Consider the following 15,061-nt stretch of genomic DNA (forward strand, 5'->3'; position numbering starts at 1 on the left):
GAAGATAACATATTAAGTGATTTTGTAGCAAACTGTTCTGTCTTTGTAACATGTTAAGATAATTTCTTGCATAATGATATTGGTAATGGTGAACAATCTGCTGTTTGACCTTTTTTGGATAGACAGTGGGCACTGAAAACCATATATTAACTACAGCCATAATAACTTGACCATAAATCTGTTGTGGCAAGAAGTTGGCAGATTCACAAGAGAATATATTATTATTATTATTATCGTTTATTTGTAGGGCGCCACAAGGTTTCCGCAGCGCCGCACATAGTACAAACAGTAGACTATACAGTAGACTATACAGGGTAGAACAGTACAGAACAATAAACGCACAGTACCAGTACTTCAGAAACTCCGGGAGGGCAGATACAGTAGAGACGGAGCAGAATATGGAGACTGGAGGGAAGAGGGCCCTGCTCATTCGAGCTTACATCCTAAGGGAGGGTAAACAAAGTCAGGCACAAAAGGGAGCCAGTGAATCAAAGGGGAGAGAGATGAGGGGTCAAGGGAGGATGAGCAGAAGAGATGATAGGTTAAATGGATGGTTGGTAGGCCTTGAGGAACAGGTGAGTTTTAAGTGCCCGTTTGAAGGAGCACAGATTGGGAGAGAGACGGATGGAGCGAGGGAGGTCGTTCCAGTGAAGGGGGACAGCACGGGAGAAGTCTTGGATTCGAGAGTGGGAAGAGGTGATCAGTGTGGAGGAGAGGCGGCGATCATTGGCTGAGCGCAGGGAGCGGACAGGAGTGTGAATGGAGAGGAGGTTAGAGATATAAGGGGCAGTAGACTGGAAGAGAGCCTTGTAAGTGGTGGTAAGGAGTTTAAAAAGGATTCTGTAGGGGAAGGGGAGCCAGTGTAAGGCGAGACAGAGTGGAGAGGTGGAGGAGGAGCGGCGTGAGAGGAAGATGAGTCTTGCAGCCGCATTGAGTATAGAGCGGAGGGGGGCAAGGTGGGAGTGGGGGAGGCCAGTAAGGAGAAGGTTGCAGTAATCGAGGCAGGAGATGATGAGAGCATGGATGATAGTTTTGGTGGCATCCTGAGAGAGAAAGGGACGGATGCGGGCAATGTTACGGTGTTGGAAGCGACAGGCTTGGGCGAGGGATTGAATGTGGGGGGCAAAAGTGAGAGAGGAGTCAAGAGTGACACCCAGGCAGCGGAGTTGGGTGACAGAGGAGATAGTGGAGTTATTGACAACGATAGAGAGGTCGTGGTGGGATTGGAGTCTGGGCGGAGGAAAGACAATAAGTTCAGTTTTTGAGATGTTAATTTTAAGAAAGCGTGAGGACATCCAGGAAGAGATAGCTGAGAGGCAGTCAGTCACACGAGAGAGGAGGGAGGAGAAAAGATCAGGAGAAGAGATGTAGAGCTGAATGTCATCAGCGTAAAGGTGATACTGAAGACCAAACGAGGAGATGAGAGCACCAAGGGAGGAAGTATAGAGCGAGAAGAGTAGAGGGCCGAGAACAGAGCCCTGGGGGACTCCTACAGGGAGAGGGGAGGGGGTGGAGGAAGAGCCAGACGTGGAAACAGAGAAGGAGCGGTTATCCAGGTATGAGGTGAACCAGGCATGGACAGAACCAGAGAGGCCAAGAGAAAGAAGAGTTTGCAGCAGGAGGGGGTGGTCCACAGTGTCAAAGGCCGCAGAGCGGTCGAGGAGTATGAGTATGGAGAAGTGACTTTTGGATTTGGCTGAAAGGAGGTCATTAGTGACTTTAGCCAGGGCAGTTTCGGTGGAGTGGAGGGGGCGGTAGCCAGATTGGAATGGGTCAAGGAGGGAGTTGTCAGAGAGGTGACAGGTGAGGCGGCTGCAGACAATCCGCTCAAGTAGTTTGGAGGCATAAGGGAGAAGAGAGATAGGGAGGTAGTTCGCAAGAGAGGTGGGGTCAAGGTTGGGTTTCTTGAGGATAGGGGAGATAAGAGCATGCTTGAATGAGGATGGGACTATGCCAGAGGAGAGTGATAGGTTGAATAGGTGTGCGAGGTAAGAGCAGGCAGTAGGAGAGAGAGAGCGAAGGAGGTGAGAGGGGATACGATCAAGAGGACAGGTAGAGGGTAGAGAGGAAAGAATAAGGGAGCGAACTTCTTCACCTGATGTAGGGGTGAAGGAGCACCACAGCTGGTTAATGGGGGGAGGTGAAGCAATGAGGGTGGTGGCAGAGGGAAAGGAGGAGATGTTCTGTCTAATGGCTTCAATTTTGGAAGAGAAAAAGGTAACGAAGTCAGAGGCAGAGAGGGAAGGCGGGACAGTGGGAGGGGGGGAGAGGAGGGAGTTGAATGTGGCGAAGAGGCGGCGGGGATTGGAGGACTGAGAAGAGATAAGGGACTTAAAGAAGGATTGTTTAGCAAGGGACAGGGCAGAGCAGAAAGAGGAGAGGATAAATTTAAAGTGAAGGAAGTCCGCCAGGGAACGAGATTTCCTCCAGAGGCGTTCGGCTGTGCGAGAGCACTTTTGGAGGGAGCGGGTAAGTTTGGAGTGCCAGGGTTGGGGAATAAGGCGACGCCGATGAATAGAAGAGGCCGGGGCAGTAGTGAGGGAGTGGTTGTAGAGAGCGGAGGCTTGATCAGGGCAAGCCAGAGAGGGAAGGGGTGATAGGAGAGTTTCTAGAGAGGAGGAGAAGGAGATGGGGTCGATTGCGTCTGGTGAGGGTGGCTTTAGGCGAGGAGGGAGCGGGGGAGGAAGACAGAGTGAAGGAGAGGAGATGGTGGTCAGAGAGAGGGAAGGGAGAGATGGAGAAGTCAGAGAGATTGCAGAGGCGAGAGAAGACAAGGTCGGGGGAGTGACCAAGACAGTGGGTGGGGGAGGAGGTCCATTGAGTGAGGCCGAGGGAGGGGGAGAGGGCAAGAAGTTTGATGGTGGCCGGGTCAGAAGAGTTGTCAATAGGGATATTAAAGTCGCCAAGTATAATGGAAGGCAGGTCGGAAGAAAGATAGTGGTGGAGCCAGGCGGGAAAGTTGTCAAGGAAAAGGGAGGTAGGGCCAGGGGGACGATAGGTGACGGAGACACGGAGGTGGATGGGGGAAGAAGAGCCGAATGGAGTGGACTTCAAAGGAGGAGAAGTAGAGGGAAGGTAAGGCGGGAATGACCTGAAAAGTGCAGTTAGGGGATAGAAGGAGGCCCACTCCACCTCCTGGACGCTCGTCTGGTCTGGTGGAGTGGGTGAAAGAGAGGCCCCCATAGGAGAGAGCGGCAGAAGAGGCAGTATCCGAAGAAGTGAGCCAGGTTTCAGTGATGGCGAGGAGATTGAGAGAGTTGGAGATGAAGAGGTCATGGATGGAGGACAATTTGTTACGGACGGACCTGGAGTTCCAGAGGGCACACGAAAAAGGGAGGGAGGGACGAGGGGAGATGTGGATGAGATTGTCGGGGTTGATGGAGCGATGGGGGGTGGGGGATGGGACCGTGAGAGATAGGTCTGGGGGAGAGGATGGGTATAGGAAAGGAGCGAGGCGGCATGATGAGAGACAGGGGACAGAGAGGAATAAGAGAATGGCCAGAGGAGGCAGGGGAGGGGTGAGGGAGAGACGCAGAGGGAGGGCAGCAAAAGGGAAATTGGAATAAAATACAATAAAATGCAATGAAATAAAATACAGTCGAATGAGTTTAAACTAAAACATGGGTTAAGGCAATCAATGGTAAGTTGAAATGAGAAATATATGGTGAGGGACCAGGTGTAGAGGTACCATGCATTGAAGAAGGAGACCTCAGGAACCAGGTGATTTCAGGCAGATCACGGGTAGTGATCGCCACAGCGACAGTGAGTGGAAGGGACCAGAGTTCAGGCGAGACGAGAGATCCGGAGAGAATGTGGGTCTAGGGTGCGGGTGATCCAGGATTGGTGAGGGAGGTCCAGGGAGCAGGAGAGCCAAGAGTTCAAGTGGACCAGGGCCAAAAGGGCTAGGTGGATCCAGAGTTCAGGTAGGCCAAAGGGACAAAGGCAAGTCCAGAGTTAAGGTGGGCCAATAGGACTAGGTGGGTCCATAGTTCAGGTGGGCCAAAAGGACTGGGTGCAGAATAAAGGTCCAGAGTAAAGGTGGGCCAAAAGGACTAGGTGGGTCCTGAGTAAAGGTGGGTCAGAAGTATTAGGGGGTCCAGAGAACAGGTGAGCCGATAGGACTAGGTCTGGGCCCAAGATAGTGGCAGCGTGTCCGTGTGAGGACCAGGGGGGGGGTTGTGTACAGAGGCAAACAGGGAGACTGAGAGAGGTCTAGTGGTGGGGCAGTGAGCAGAGGAGACCCAGTGGGGGAAGGCAAGAGAGTGCTAGTGGTGGACGGTAGGCAGGAAGGTAAACTATCTACCGACTAACCAGCAGAGAGAAGGCAGCGTGGTGATTTCAGTTCAGCAGCAGGAGAGCTGGTGGTGACTTCAGTTTAGCAGCGGGTGCAAAGCAGCGAGGAGAGCGGCATCCATGGATTTCAGTTCAGCAGCAGGAAAGCTGGTGGTGACTTTAGTTCAGCGGCGGGTGCAAAGCAGCGAGGAGAGCGGCATCCATGGGGCAGCAGGAGACGGCGTCAGGAGGAGCAGGACACACGCGGTGAGGGATGGAGGCTGGAGACACTGGGTGAGGGATGAAGGCTGGAGACATCATCTGGAGCAGCGTGGAGACCCAACTGGAGCCACAGGAGACAGCAGCCCGACGGAGACAGCAGCGGACGGAGGAGGAGGAGTAGCGGGGCACCAGAGAGGCAGACCAGAGGACGCAATGGAGAGAAGACCAGACGATGCAGCGTGGAGGCCAGAGACAGCGTCAGGAGCCGGGGGAGTTTGGAGACTGGAAACTGGTCCAGCACGTGGGAGCAGCGCGTGTGTGATGTCGTCATCAGGCAGAGAAGGAGCAGCGGACGGCATCCAGGTCAGAAGAGTTGGAACGGAGGCATCACGGCAGGCGATCCAGGTAAGAGACATCAGAGGTGCACGTGTAGAGCTAGTAGTAGAGGTACACGTGTGGTAGTAGTATAGTCAGGTTCAGTGGGCTAGCAGCTGAAGGTAGGGCCCAAGCCGGGGCGTAGAGTAGGGGTGGTAGCCAGGGAGCGGACACCCGAATGAAAGGTGGCTGGCATCATGGGCTACAGTAGGCAAGTAGCAGCAGGCAGCAGAAAGGCATCACCAGTGGTGAAAAGCGGGGCCCACACATGATTGTATTTATAGTGTGTAGTCTTTATTGAAAAATGCATATGCCCTACACTCCCATTCATTAATTCAGACCCTCTGCCAAACTTGCCATTTCCACCTTCGCAACATCACCAAAATAAGATCCTTCCTTGCCCTTGACACCTCCAAAACTTGCATCCACTCCCTTATAATCTCTTGCCTTGGCTATTGCACCTCCACCTGTCTGGCCTTCCTCTCACCCACCTATTCCCTCTTCAATCCATCCTCAATGCTGATGCTAGATTTATTTTCTTCTCTCTGCTTCTACTTCCAATCTCTGCCAATATCTACACTTGCTCCCCATCCCCATAGAATCCATTTCAAATACCTTACCCTAACCTACCAAACACTCAGCCTCCCCACCCACATCTTCAACATTTTCTCTCACCACAACCCATCCCACTGTTTCCACGCTCCACACTCTATCCAAACTAAAGGCCAGAACCTCACCTCCCAACTGATAACCATGATGCTTCTTACTTATCTGACACACTCATACACCCAATCAGACTACTCACCAGTCTCCAATACTTCAAACACTCCAAAAAAACTCACCTGTTAATCAAAGCCTCCCAGTCCACCACCCAGTTCCTCTCCAAATGGCCCTCCCTCTGCACACCTACATCCTCACTTGTCTCACACTGTTTTGTATCAGTCACTCCGCCTTAGATTATAAGATCGTCTTTTTTGCCTGTTCTGTCTTATGTAATCTTTGTTATATATGCTCTACTCCCATCTGACATATGCTGAGAAGAAAAAAAAGAAGAAGAAGAAGATGATGACCAAGAGATGGTGAAAATAGGGCTCAGTAATTACAGTAGAGTGTAAAATAGGTAAAACACAAAACAAACCTAAACAAACTCCTATATTGTTTACACAGTTAAAGTGTGAATTTGTTTGAATCACTGCAGAAAGAATTTCTGGGATTTAATAACCCTTTAGTTCTGTCACACATATTCAGTCCCAACTACCATCTTTTTTAATGCTATGCATATAAATGTCCACCATATGCGGCTATTAAATTGTCCCAATACTTCAGTACATATACATAATTAGCTAGAAAAATAGCTGATCTGTTTTTCAATTAGGTAATAGTGATATGAATGTAGTCAATGCTTCAAATTCCCTGTAATTCTATGTTCTTTTTACATATACCAGACATCTAATTCTTATGGATCCTAGGATCCTACCTGTATGTGTGCAAGTATCTGGTACTTCTCCTCTGGGTCTCTTTTCTGCAGTGTTTGATCTTGTGATGGAATGAGATTCAGATCTGCATTTTTGTCCATCATTTCTTAAGGAATTTTGCGGATAATGTTGTTTGTAAATTAATGGATGCATTTCTGTGCAGTCTATAAAGAAACAAGTATATTGCAGAGAAAATTATCAAAAATAAATAAATGTGTAAATAAGGAACTTTTCTAGGGGCCTAAAAAAGTGGTAGAAAGTCGGACATAGATGTATCTATACACATATGTACTGACTTGACATATTTCAGCCTCTCTGCACATTGAGACAGACTTCTAGCTAATGAAGACTCCCAAGAGGCGGAAGTAGGGGGCACATTGATGTGTGCTAGGTGGACCATACAGATGCAGCTTTACTTAGTGGCGGCTCTTTAGGGGGAAGTGTAGCGAAGCATATAGACCTCTGCTGGATGGACCATCCAGAAGCAGCCGGCAAACCAATTAGGTATTCTATGCAGATGTCTTACTATGTGTCTCATTTGTTTTTATACCTTTTTATATTGTATAAACAATGATGTGTATATCTAATTTTTGTCAACAAATATCCTGTATATCCATCATTATCTTTAATTAGAGCCTTAATCTTACCTGAACATACAGAGTGATCTGTGTCTTCTTCTCTGTTTTTTGTCCCACTGGAGCTTACATTTGCAGATATAAAGGTTTGGATGCTGACTGAGAAATCATTCCTTGTCGTTAAGTATTTCTTACCTACAAAAAGTAAGATGACATATTTAACATGGAAATATAAACGTACAAAAACATGTTTTTATCTATTTAAATACATTTAATGACATTTGATTAACTATTCATATGTAGCAGGTCTCCAAAATTTACTTAGACTGGGACCCTCTTCTCGCCAGTCTCCATAATGACAGTTTCAGAGGGAAGGGATCCGACTCACATATCAACATTATTGCTGGCTACTGATTGGTGGAGTTCTACAACTACACAATAATGCTTCATATGACATAACCAACTTTACCAATTATATTGCTGCCTTCCCTATATTTACACTAGGGATGTTAACTGACTCCCCGTGTTTTGGTTTTGAATCTGTATTAACTTCATGTTTTGGTTTTCGCAAAACCGACCTCATATGTTTTGGTTTTGGTTTTGGATCTGTATTTTTTTGAAAAATTACTAACATATGCTAAGATCACATATTTTGGCACTTTTTTTCCCTACATTATTAACCTCAATAACACTAGTTTCCAGTCATTTCCAGTCAATTTTGATCACCTCACAGGTCGCAATATTATTTTCATCCAGTTTTGACCAAACACAGCAGCGAGCTGGCTGGATGCTAAGTGACAGAGCAAAGGCACAAATACACGGCAGTTCATAACACATGTAGGAAACATTGCCACACAGCAGTGGCAGAAAGGAAAAGTGGTGCACGATGGAATTGTTTGTGGGCCCTCCCACCCATCCTTATGTTGGATATTAAAGAGGACATGTACAGTTTAACAAACCAAGCACTTCAACGGCAAGGAGTGCTACTTTTCTGGCTGAAGTGCTTGGTTTGTTTAGGCCCCCACAAAACTAGATACCAATGGGCTTAAGGCAGCTAAGCTAAAAGTGCTGTCAATGAACTCTACAGTTGCAAGATGTTGTTGATATAATCCTCACCCTCACCTTCATCAATGTGTACATCATCTTTACACAACATGATTCATCCCCGCTGGAATCCGCCATTACAGAAGTCAATGTACTGGGTGAGTCAAAAATCGCAGTACACCCTTTTATTTCAAAAACTCTACAGGAATTGGGCCGATTGGCCGATTTCAAGATGGTGCCCATGTTTGGTACATACCGTAAAAGATAGACCATGTCAACCATACCTTACTGGAGTATTCAGGTTTCCCAATTCCTATATACATTTTTGAAATAAAAGGGTGAACTGCGACTTTTGACTCACCCTGTACTTTGATGTAATTGCCAATAAAGACCTTCCTTGTGGTTTTTGTATTTAATTTTTCGGCAGAGCTGTCATGAGTTTTGGACATTTCTTTTAGAACAGACCAGGGGCTAGATTTACTAAGCTGCGGGTTTGAAAAAGTGGGAATGTTGCCTATAGCAACCAATCAGATTCTAGCTCTCATTTTGTAGAAAGTACTAAATAAATGAAAACAAGAATCTGATTGGTTGCTATAGGCAACATCCCCACTTTTTCAAACTAGCAGCTTAGTAAATCTAGCCCCAGATGTCAAAATGTTGTGCTGATTCATTTGCATCACCAGTCGGTCTCTTGGGAAAGTTAATTTTTTTGCTAGCAACAGTTGCCTTAGAAAGTGAAGGAGGAGACATCGTCATGTCAGGTACCACTTGAGCTGTCACCTTGCTGACCAGGAGCTCATTGCATCTCTTGGGTCAGTTGTAAACAAATAGAAGACATACCTCTTAAACCTAGGATCATGTACAGTCGCCAAAATGTAGTAATTCAATTTCAAGTTGTTGATAACTCTCGGATCCTAGTAAAGCGAATAAAGTACTTGATTTACAAGTCCGACATACTAAGCGGAATTGCTATGTTTCAACTCCTTCACTTTCTTGAGCTGCTTTTCCAAAAGTTTTTTTTAGGGCAATCACTTGATTCAAGCTAGCAGTGTCTGAACTCACTTCATAGGTGATGATTTTGAATGGTTTCAGCACCTTGCACAACACAGAAAGTATTCTCCACTGCACTGGACTAGTTACATTCCCCCTCCTTTCCCAATGTTATGGCTTGTTTAGTAAGTGTGGATGGTTTTATGTTGTTTCTCCATCCACTGAAGCATATAAAGGGGGGAATTCCACCCTGCTACCACCTTCTGCTTCAATTGGTGGCCGGGTAATTTGTGGTTAGGGTGAGGATGAGGATAAGATTGATGACTGTTTAGATTATTATTATTATTATCCTTTATTTGTTAGGTGCCACAAGAGTTCCGCAGCGCCGTACAATACACAAATAGTAGACAGTACAGGGTAAAACATTACTGAACAGTAGCTCCAAGCAGGCTAATGCAGTAAAGATGGAGCAGAAGAGCAGGTAAGGACACAAGAGGTAAGAGGGCCCTGCTCAATGAGCTTACATCCTAATGGAGGGTGAACAAAACTCAGGTACAAAGGGAGTGAGTTGACGTATAAGGGAGGGGAGGAGGGGTTAGGTGGAAGGTTGGTAGGCTTTGAGGAACAGGTGGGTTTTTAGTGCCCATTTGAAGCAGCTAAGAGTGGGAGAGAGATGGATGGAGCAAGGGAGGTCATTCCAGTGAAGGGGGCAGCATGGGAGAAGTCTTGGATTCTGGAGTGGGAAGAGGTAATCAGAGTAGAGTAGAGGCGATGGTCATTGGCCGAGCACAGGGAGCGGGCAGGAGTGTGAATGGAGAGGAGGTCGGAGATATAGGGGGCAGTGGACCGGGAGAGTGCCTTGTTGTGGTCAGGAGTTTGAAAAGGATTCTGTAGGATATGGGGAGCCAGTGTAGGGCAAGGCAGAGAGGGGATGCGGAGAGGAGTATCGAGAGAGGGGAAGATAAGTCTAGACGCCGCGTTGAGAATAAAATGGAGGGGGCGAGGTGGGAGAGGAGGAGGCCAGAGATGAGGAGGTTGCAGTAGTCAAGGCGGGAGATAATGAGTGCATGGATGATAGTTTTGGTGGCATCCTGAGAGAGGAAAGGTCGGATGCGGGCAATGTTGCGAAGTTGGAAGCGACAGGCTTGGGCAAGGGATTGAATGTGGGGGGTGAAGGAGAGAGAAGAGTCGAAGGTAACGCATAGGCAGCGAAGTTGGGTGATAGAAGAGACGGAGGTGTTATTAACAGTGATAGAGAAGTCATGGTGGGAGGAGAGCCTGGGGGGAGGAAAGACAATGAGTTCAGTTTTGGAGATGTTAATTTTGAGAAATCGCGAGGACATCCAGGAGGAGATTGCAGGTGCTAGGATCTAGCTGAGAGAAGGTAGCTAGCTGATGCTGGTATGCTTGTTGTTATTTTGGGTAGAATGGCATGTTGGCAATTTATGTTTTTCTACAGTAAACTTTCCTTTTATTAGAGAGGAGCTTTTTTCTTCACTAATGTAACAGCTTGTTTTTTGGATTTCAGTTACCCTGATTTAAACACACTATGACCTTGAGCATAGGCTTTAATAGATGATGTAGAAAGACCAATATCATCATGACTGGTGCCAACAGCTGCTTATTGTCTAGTGATCATGATCAATATTGATGGCACTGAGCAATGTCACTGGAGACTGGAGAGTGACAAGAACACTGCTAACCCTGGTTCTGTGTGAGCAATGGCACTGGAGACTGGAGAGTGATAAGAACACTGCTACCCTTATTTGTTTCTGTGTGAGCAATGGCACTGAGTAATTGCACTGTAGACTGACAAGAACGCTGCTGCTCCTCCTGTGTCTGTCTGAGCAATGGCACTGGAGAGTGACAAGTACACTGCTACCCCTGTTTATGTGTAAGCAATGGCACTAGACATTGGAGAGTGACAAGAACACTGCTTCCCCTTGTGTTTCTGTGTGAGCAATAGCACTGATCAATGGCATTGGAGACTAGAGAGTGACAAGAACACTGCTACCCTTTCGTTTGCTGTCTGAGCAATGTTGCCAGGTCTCCGGTGGAGGGAGGTACTTATGGAATCCAAAACCTACGAGACCAGACAACGTTTTGCCTCTATTTTAGATCTGAGTTAACGGGAAAGCACTGAGCTGGCTCGGCTCGGTACTCGGATTTGGGATGTTTTGGGGGGCTCGGTTTCTAGAAAACCGAGCCTACGCATCCCTAATTTACACTCCACAAAAAGTCTTGAAATCTGCATCAGCTGAGTGATGACATAAATGGGATTTCTTCCCTTGACTTACAATCTAGTGCACTTTGCATCTTCCCTTTGCACTTGTTCAGGGAATGGGTTTTGACTAATGTAAAACAAATCTTTAAACGCCGTCCCGATGTCCTCTCGCTCTCGTAATTCAGTTGAGCTATAAATTTGGGTGTACTTTAGTACAAAGCTTTAAATGTATTTAATGAAAAGAGTTTATATAAAGTGGCAGGAGGTTTGACCTGAAGTTACGTTTACAATTTTGCACCATGACCTTTTCAGATATTTCCACCATCTGCTAAATTAGACGCACTTCTACTTTGCACACAACAGGAATTATACACTCATTTTGACATGTTTCCGGTAGACTTAGAAAGCAATTTGCATTGAATGTCCTGCACAGTTCATTAATAACCGCCTAAAAAATGTTATCTTTTCATATACCAACTTCCAATGGTGAGATACTGCTCTGGAAAAGTCTTCTAGGCATCTAGTAGAGGCTATTATAGAGGACAAACTGGCATCACTACGAAACACTTTAGGGATCAATTACAAATAAGGTTGAGGGAATATTTTGAATAGAAATGTAGGTTAGTTCAAAGTTTGTTTGGTATTTCTTGTCATTCCTGTAACATAAATGGGACTGTGTGTAAGTTGTGCATTGTCAGAATAAAACCACAGGTATGTCACTACTCTGCTCATGACTTCTAGTATCATCATCATCATTTATTTATATAGCGCCAACATATTCCGTAGCGCTTTACAATTGGGGACAAACATAGTAAACTAATAAACAAACTGTGTAAAACAGACAAAGAGGTGAGAGGGCCCTGCTCGCAAGCTTACAATCTGAGGGACAATGGGAGATTGACACATGAGGTTAAGTCTACATTTTGCATTTTGGCCCAGCCAGACTGCAAAGGTAAAAGTGACTTATAAGCTAAATGAACCCGTCACACAACAATGTTGGTCAGGGGGCAGCCATCCCGCGTGAAACTGTGTAACAGGCTAAAGGTAGCGAGGTTAAGATGGTGGCAGAGGAATATTATAAGCTTGTCTATATTATATATTTGATTACCTCATTTTGACTTAATGGAAGGTTTAAAATCTTCATAATCACGTTTTACTGTATCAATCACAGAACAATGTCACATTCAATAACAAAGAATCCTCATAACTGCTCACCTTTAACACAGATGAGCAGGGCAAAAATAATGATAATTAAAGGACTAAAAATCAAACACCAATGGTTCCTTTCAGATTTCTCATTCTCACTGAGATCTCCTGTAAATTAAACACAATACACAGTTTACATTTTTGCATGAACACATCAGTAGTAAACATACCTACAATGTACAATATTTCAACATTTTGGGCATGTGGCCATTTCAAAAATATATATATATATATATATATTATATTTAATATTAATATATTTCATAGTTAGTTTTGTATCCAACATGCGCTGCGGAAACCTTGTGGCGCCTTACAAATAAACGATAATAATAATATCTAGGAGGTGTTAGACAGGAGCCACAGGGGGAAATTCAATCCCCCGAATTAGCGCAGCGTTAAATCTATTACTGTTATTATGGTAAATTTAACCCGGCTCTCTGCTTGCAGTTCAGGGATCTGCGAGTAAAACGCCGGCATTGAATCTAGTGTAATAATGGTATTTAAGTGTACTATTAACGTAATAACAGTAATAGTGCGCCTACCGTGTTACTTTTTATAGTAACGTGGCCACTTGAATCCCCCCACTGTGTTTTATCAGAACAATGCAGGTATAAAGTGTAAATATCTATTTATTCAAGGAATCTTTTTAGCAATTGTATTTGGATGATACTCGTGCAAGTTTACAAACCCAAATAGTTTATTCTGTCCCTTGGGGGTGGTTACACCTAATAAAAACGCATAGTGTTCTTTTCTGTTTGTTTCTTTTGATAGTTATAATTTATTATAAGACAGCGAAAGAGCATACAACAATTGAATAAACAGATATCAGTGGCATTTAACAAACACACCTACATCACTCGACTATATGAAAGATATTAATTTATTGTAATTTATTTCACTATATGTAAAAGGCATTAAATTTAAGTTGTCAATTATATACAAACCCCAGACTAATTAGACTCCATTAATATGAACCTGTGGTAAGAGCCTATGTTAATCACAAGTCCAGACATTTTGTTTGCAGTGGAAAATAAATCACATGTGTTTTAAACAATTAAATATCATTCTATATTTGTACACGTTTATATACCATAGTCTGTTATATTATGGAGAACACAATAAAATAATTAGAGATGCTCACTGACCCCTGTGAAGTGGTTTGGGTTTTGGATCTGGATTAACTTCATGTTTTGGTTTTGGTTTCGGGAAAACCGCCTTCGTGTGTTTTGGATTTGGTTTTGGTTTTGGTTTTGGTTTTGGATCTGTAGTTTTTAGAAAAATTTATAAAATATGCTAAAATCACCTAATTTTGCTCTTTTTTTGTTCTTACATTATTGTTAACCTCAAAAACACTCATTTCAAGTCATTTTCAGTAAATTTTGACCACCTCACAAGTCACAATATTATTTTCATACACTTTCTGACAAATACTGCAGCGACCTGGCTGGATGCTAAGCGACAGAGCAATGACACAAACACACGGCAGTTCCTAGCACATCTAGGACACATTGACACATAGCAGTGGCAGAAAAGAAAAGTGGTGCTAGATGGAATTGTCCTTGGGTCCACCCACCCTTATGTTGGATCTTAAAAAGGACATGCACACTTTAACAAACCAAGCACTTCAGCCACAAAAGTGCCACTCCTTATGGCTGAAGTGCTTAGTTCAGCCACAAGGAGTGGCACTTTTGTGCATCTACTTTGGCAAGATGTTGTTGTCATCATCCTCAGCCTCATCCTCACCCTCATCAGTTTTTACATCATCCTCACACATTATTAATTCATCACTGCTGGAATCCACCATTACAGAAGTCTCAGTATTTTGATGTAATTGGCAGGAAAGGCCTTCCTCGTGGAACTTGAAGTTCATTTTTATGAACATCATCTTTTCCACATTTTGAGGATGTAGCCTCCTACGCCGATCGCTGACAAACTTCCTGGCTGTGCTGAAAACTCTTTCTGAGTACACATTGGAGGGTGGGCAGCTTAGGCAGTGCGAAGTGAGTTGGTACATCGGTCTCCAAATTCCCTTTTTTTAATCCCAGTATGTAAAGGGACTGTCTGATGTGTCTATTTCTATGCTGTCATGAAAATAATCCTGCACCATCCTTCGGATGCTGATAGTAGGATCAGGTGGAGTTACGGCAGAGGTGTCACATTTTTTGGTCAATTCTTTTAGACCAGACCAGATGTCCAACTTTGGTGCTGAGTCATCTGCATCATCCCTGGATCTCTTGGGAAAGCTAAGTTTTTTCCTAGCAACAGTTGAGTGAGAAACTGAAGGAGGAGATGCCGTCCTGGCATGTAACTCTTGAGCTGTCATCTTGCTTACCAGGAGCTTCTTGCATCTCTGGGTCAGTTGGAAACAAAGAGAAGACATAGCTCTTAAACCGAGGATCAAGCACAGCCGCCAAAATGTAGTGATCCAATTTCAAGATTTTGATAACTCTTGGATCCTGGCGAAGCGAAAAAAGTACTTCATTTACAAGTCCGACATACTTAGCGTAATTGCTTTATTTCATCTCCTCCTTCAGTTTCTCAAGCTGCTTTTCCAAAAGTCTAATTAAGGGAATCACTTAACTCAAGCTGAAAGTATCTGAACTCACTTCACAGGTGACTACTTCGAATGGCTTCAGCACCTTGCACGGAAAGTATTCTCCATTGCGCTTGACTAAAAT

Source organism: Mixophyes fleayi, chromosome 7 (genome assembly GCF_038048845.1).
Source record: "Mixophyes fleayi isolate aMixFle1 chromosome 7, aMixFle1.hap1, whole genome shotgun sequence".
NCBI classification, from domain to species: domain Eukaryota; kingdom Metazoa; phylum Chordata; class Amphibia; order Anura; family Limnodynastidae; genus Mixophyes; species Mixophyes fleayi.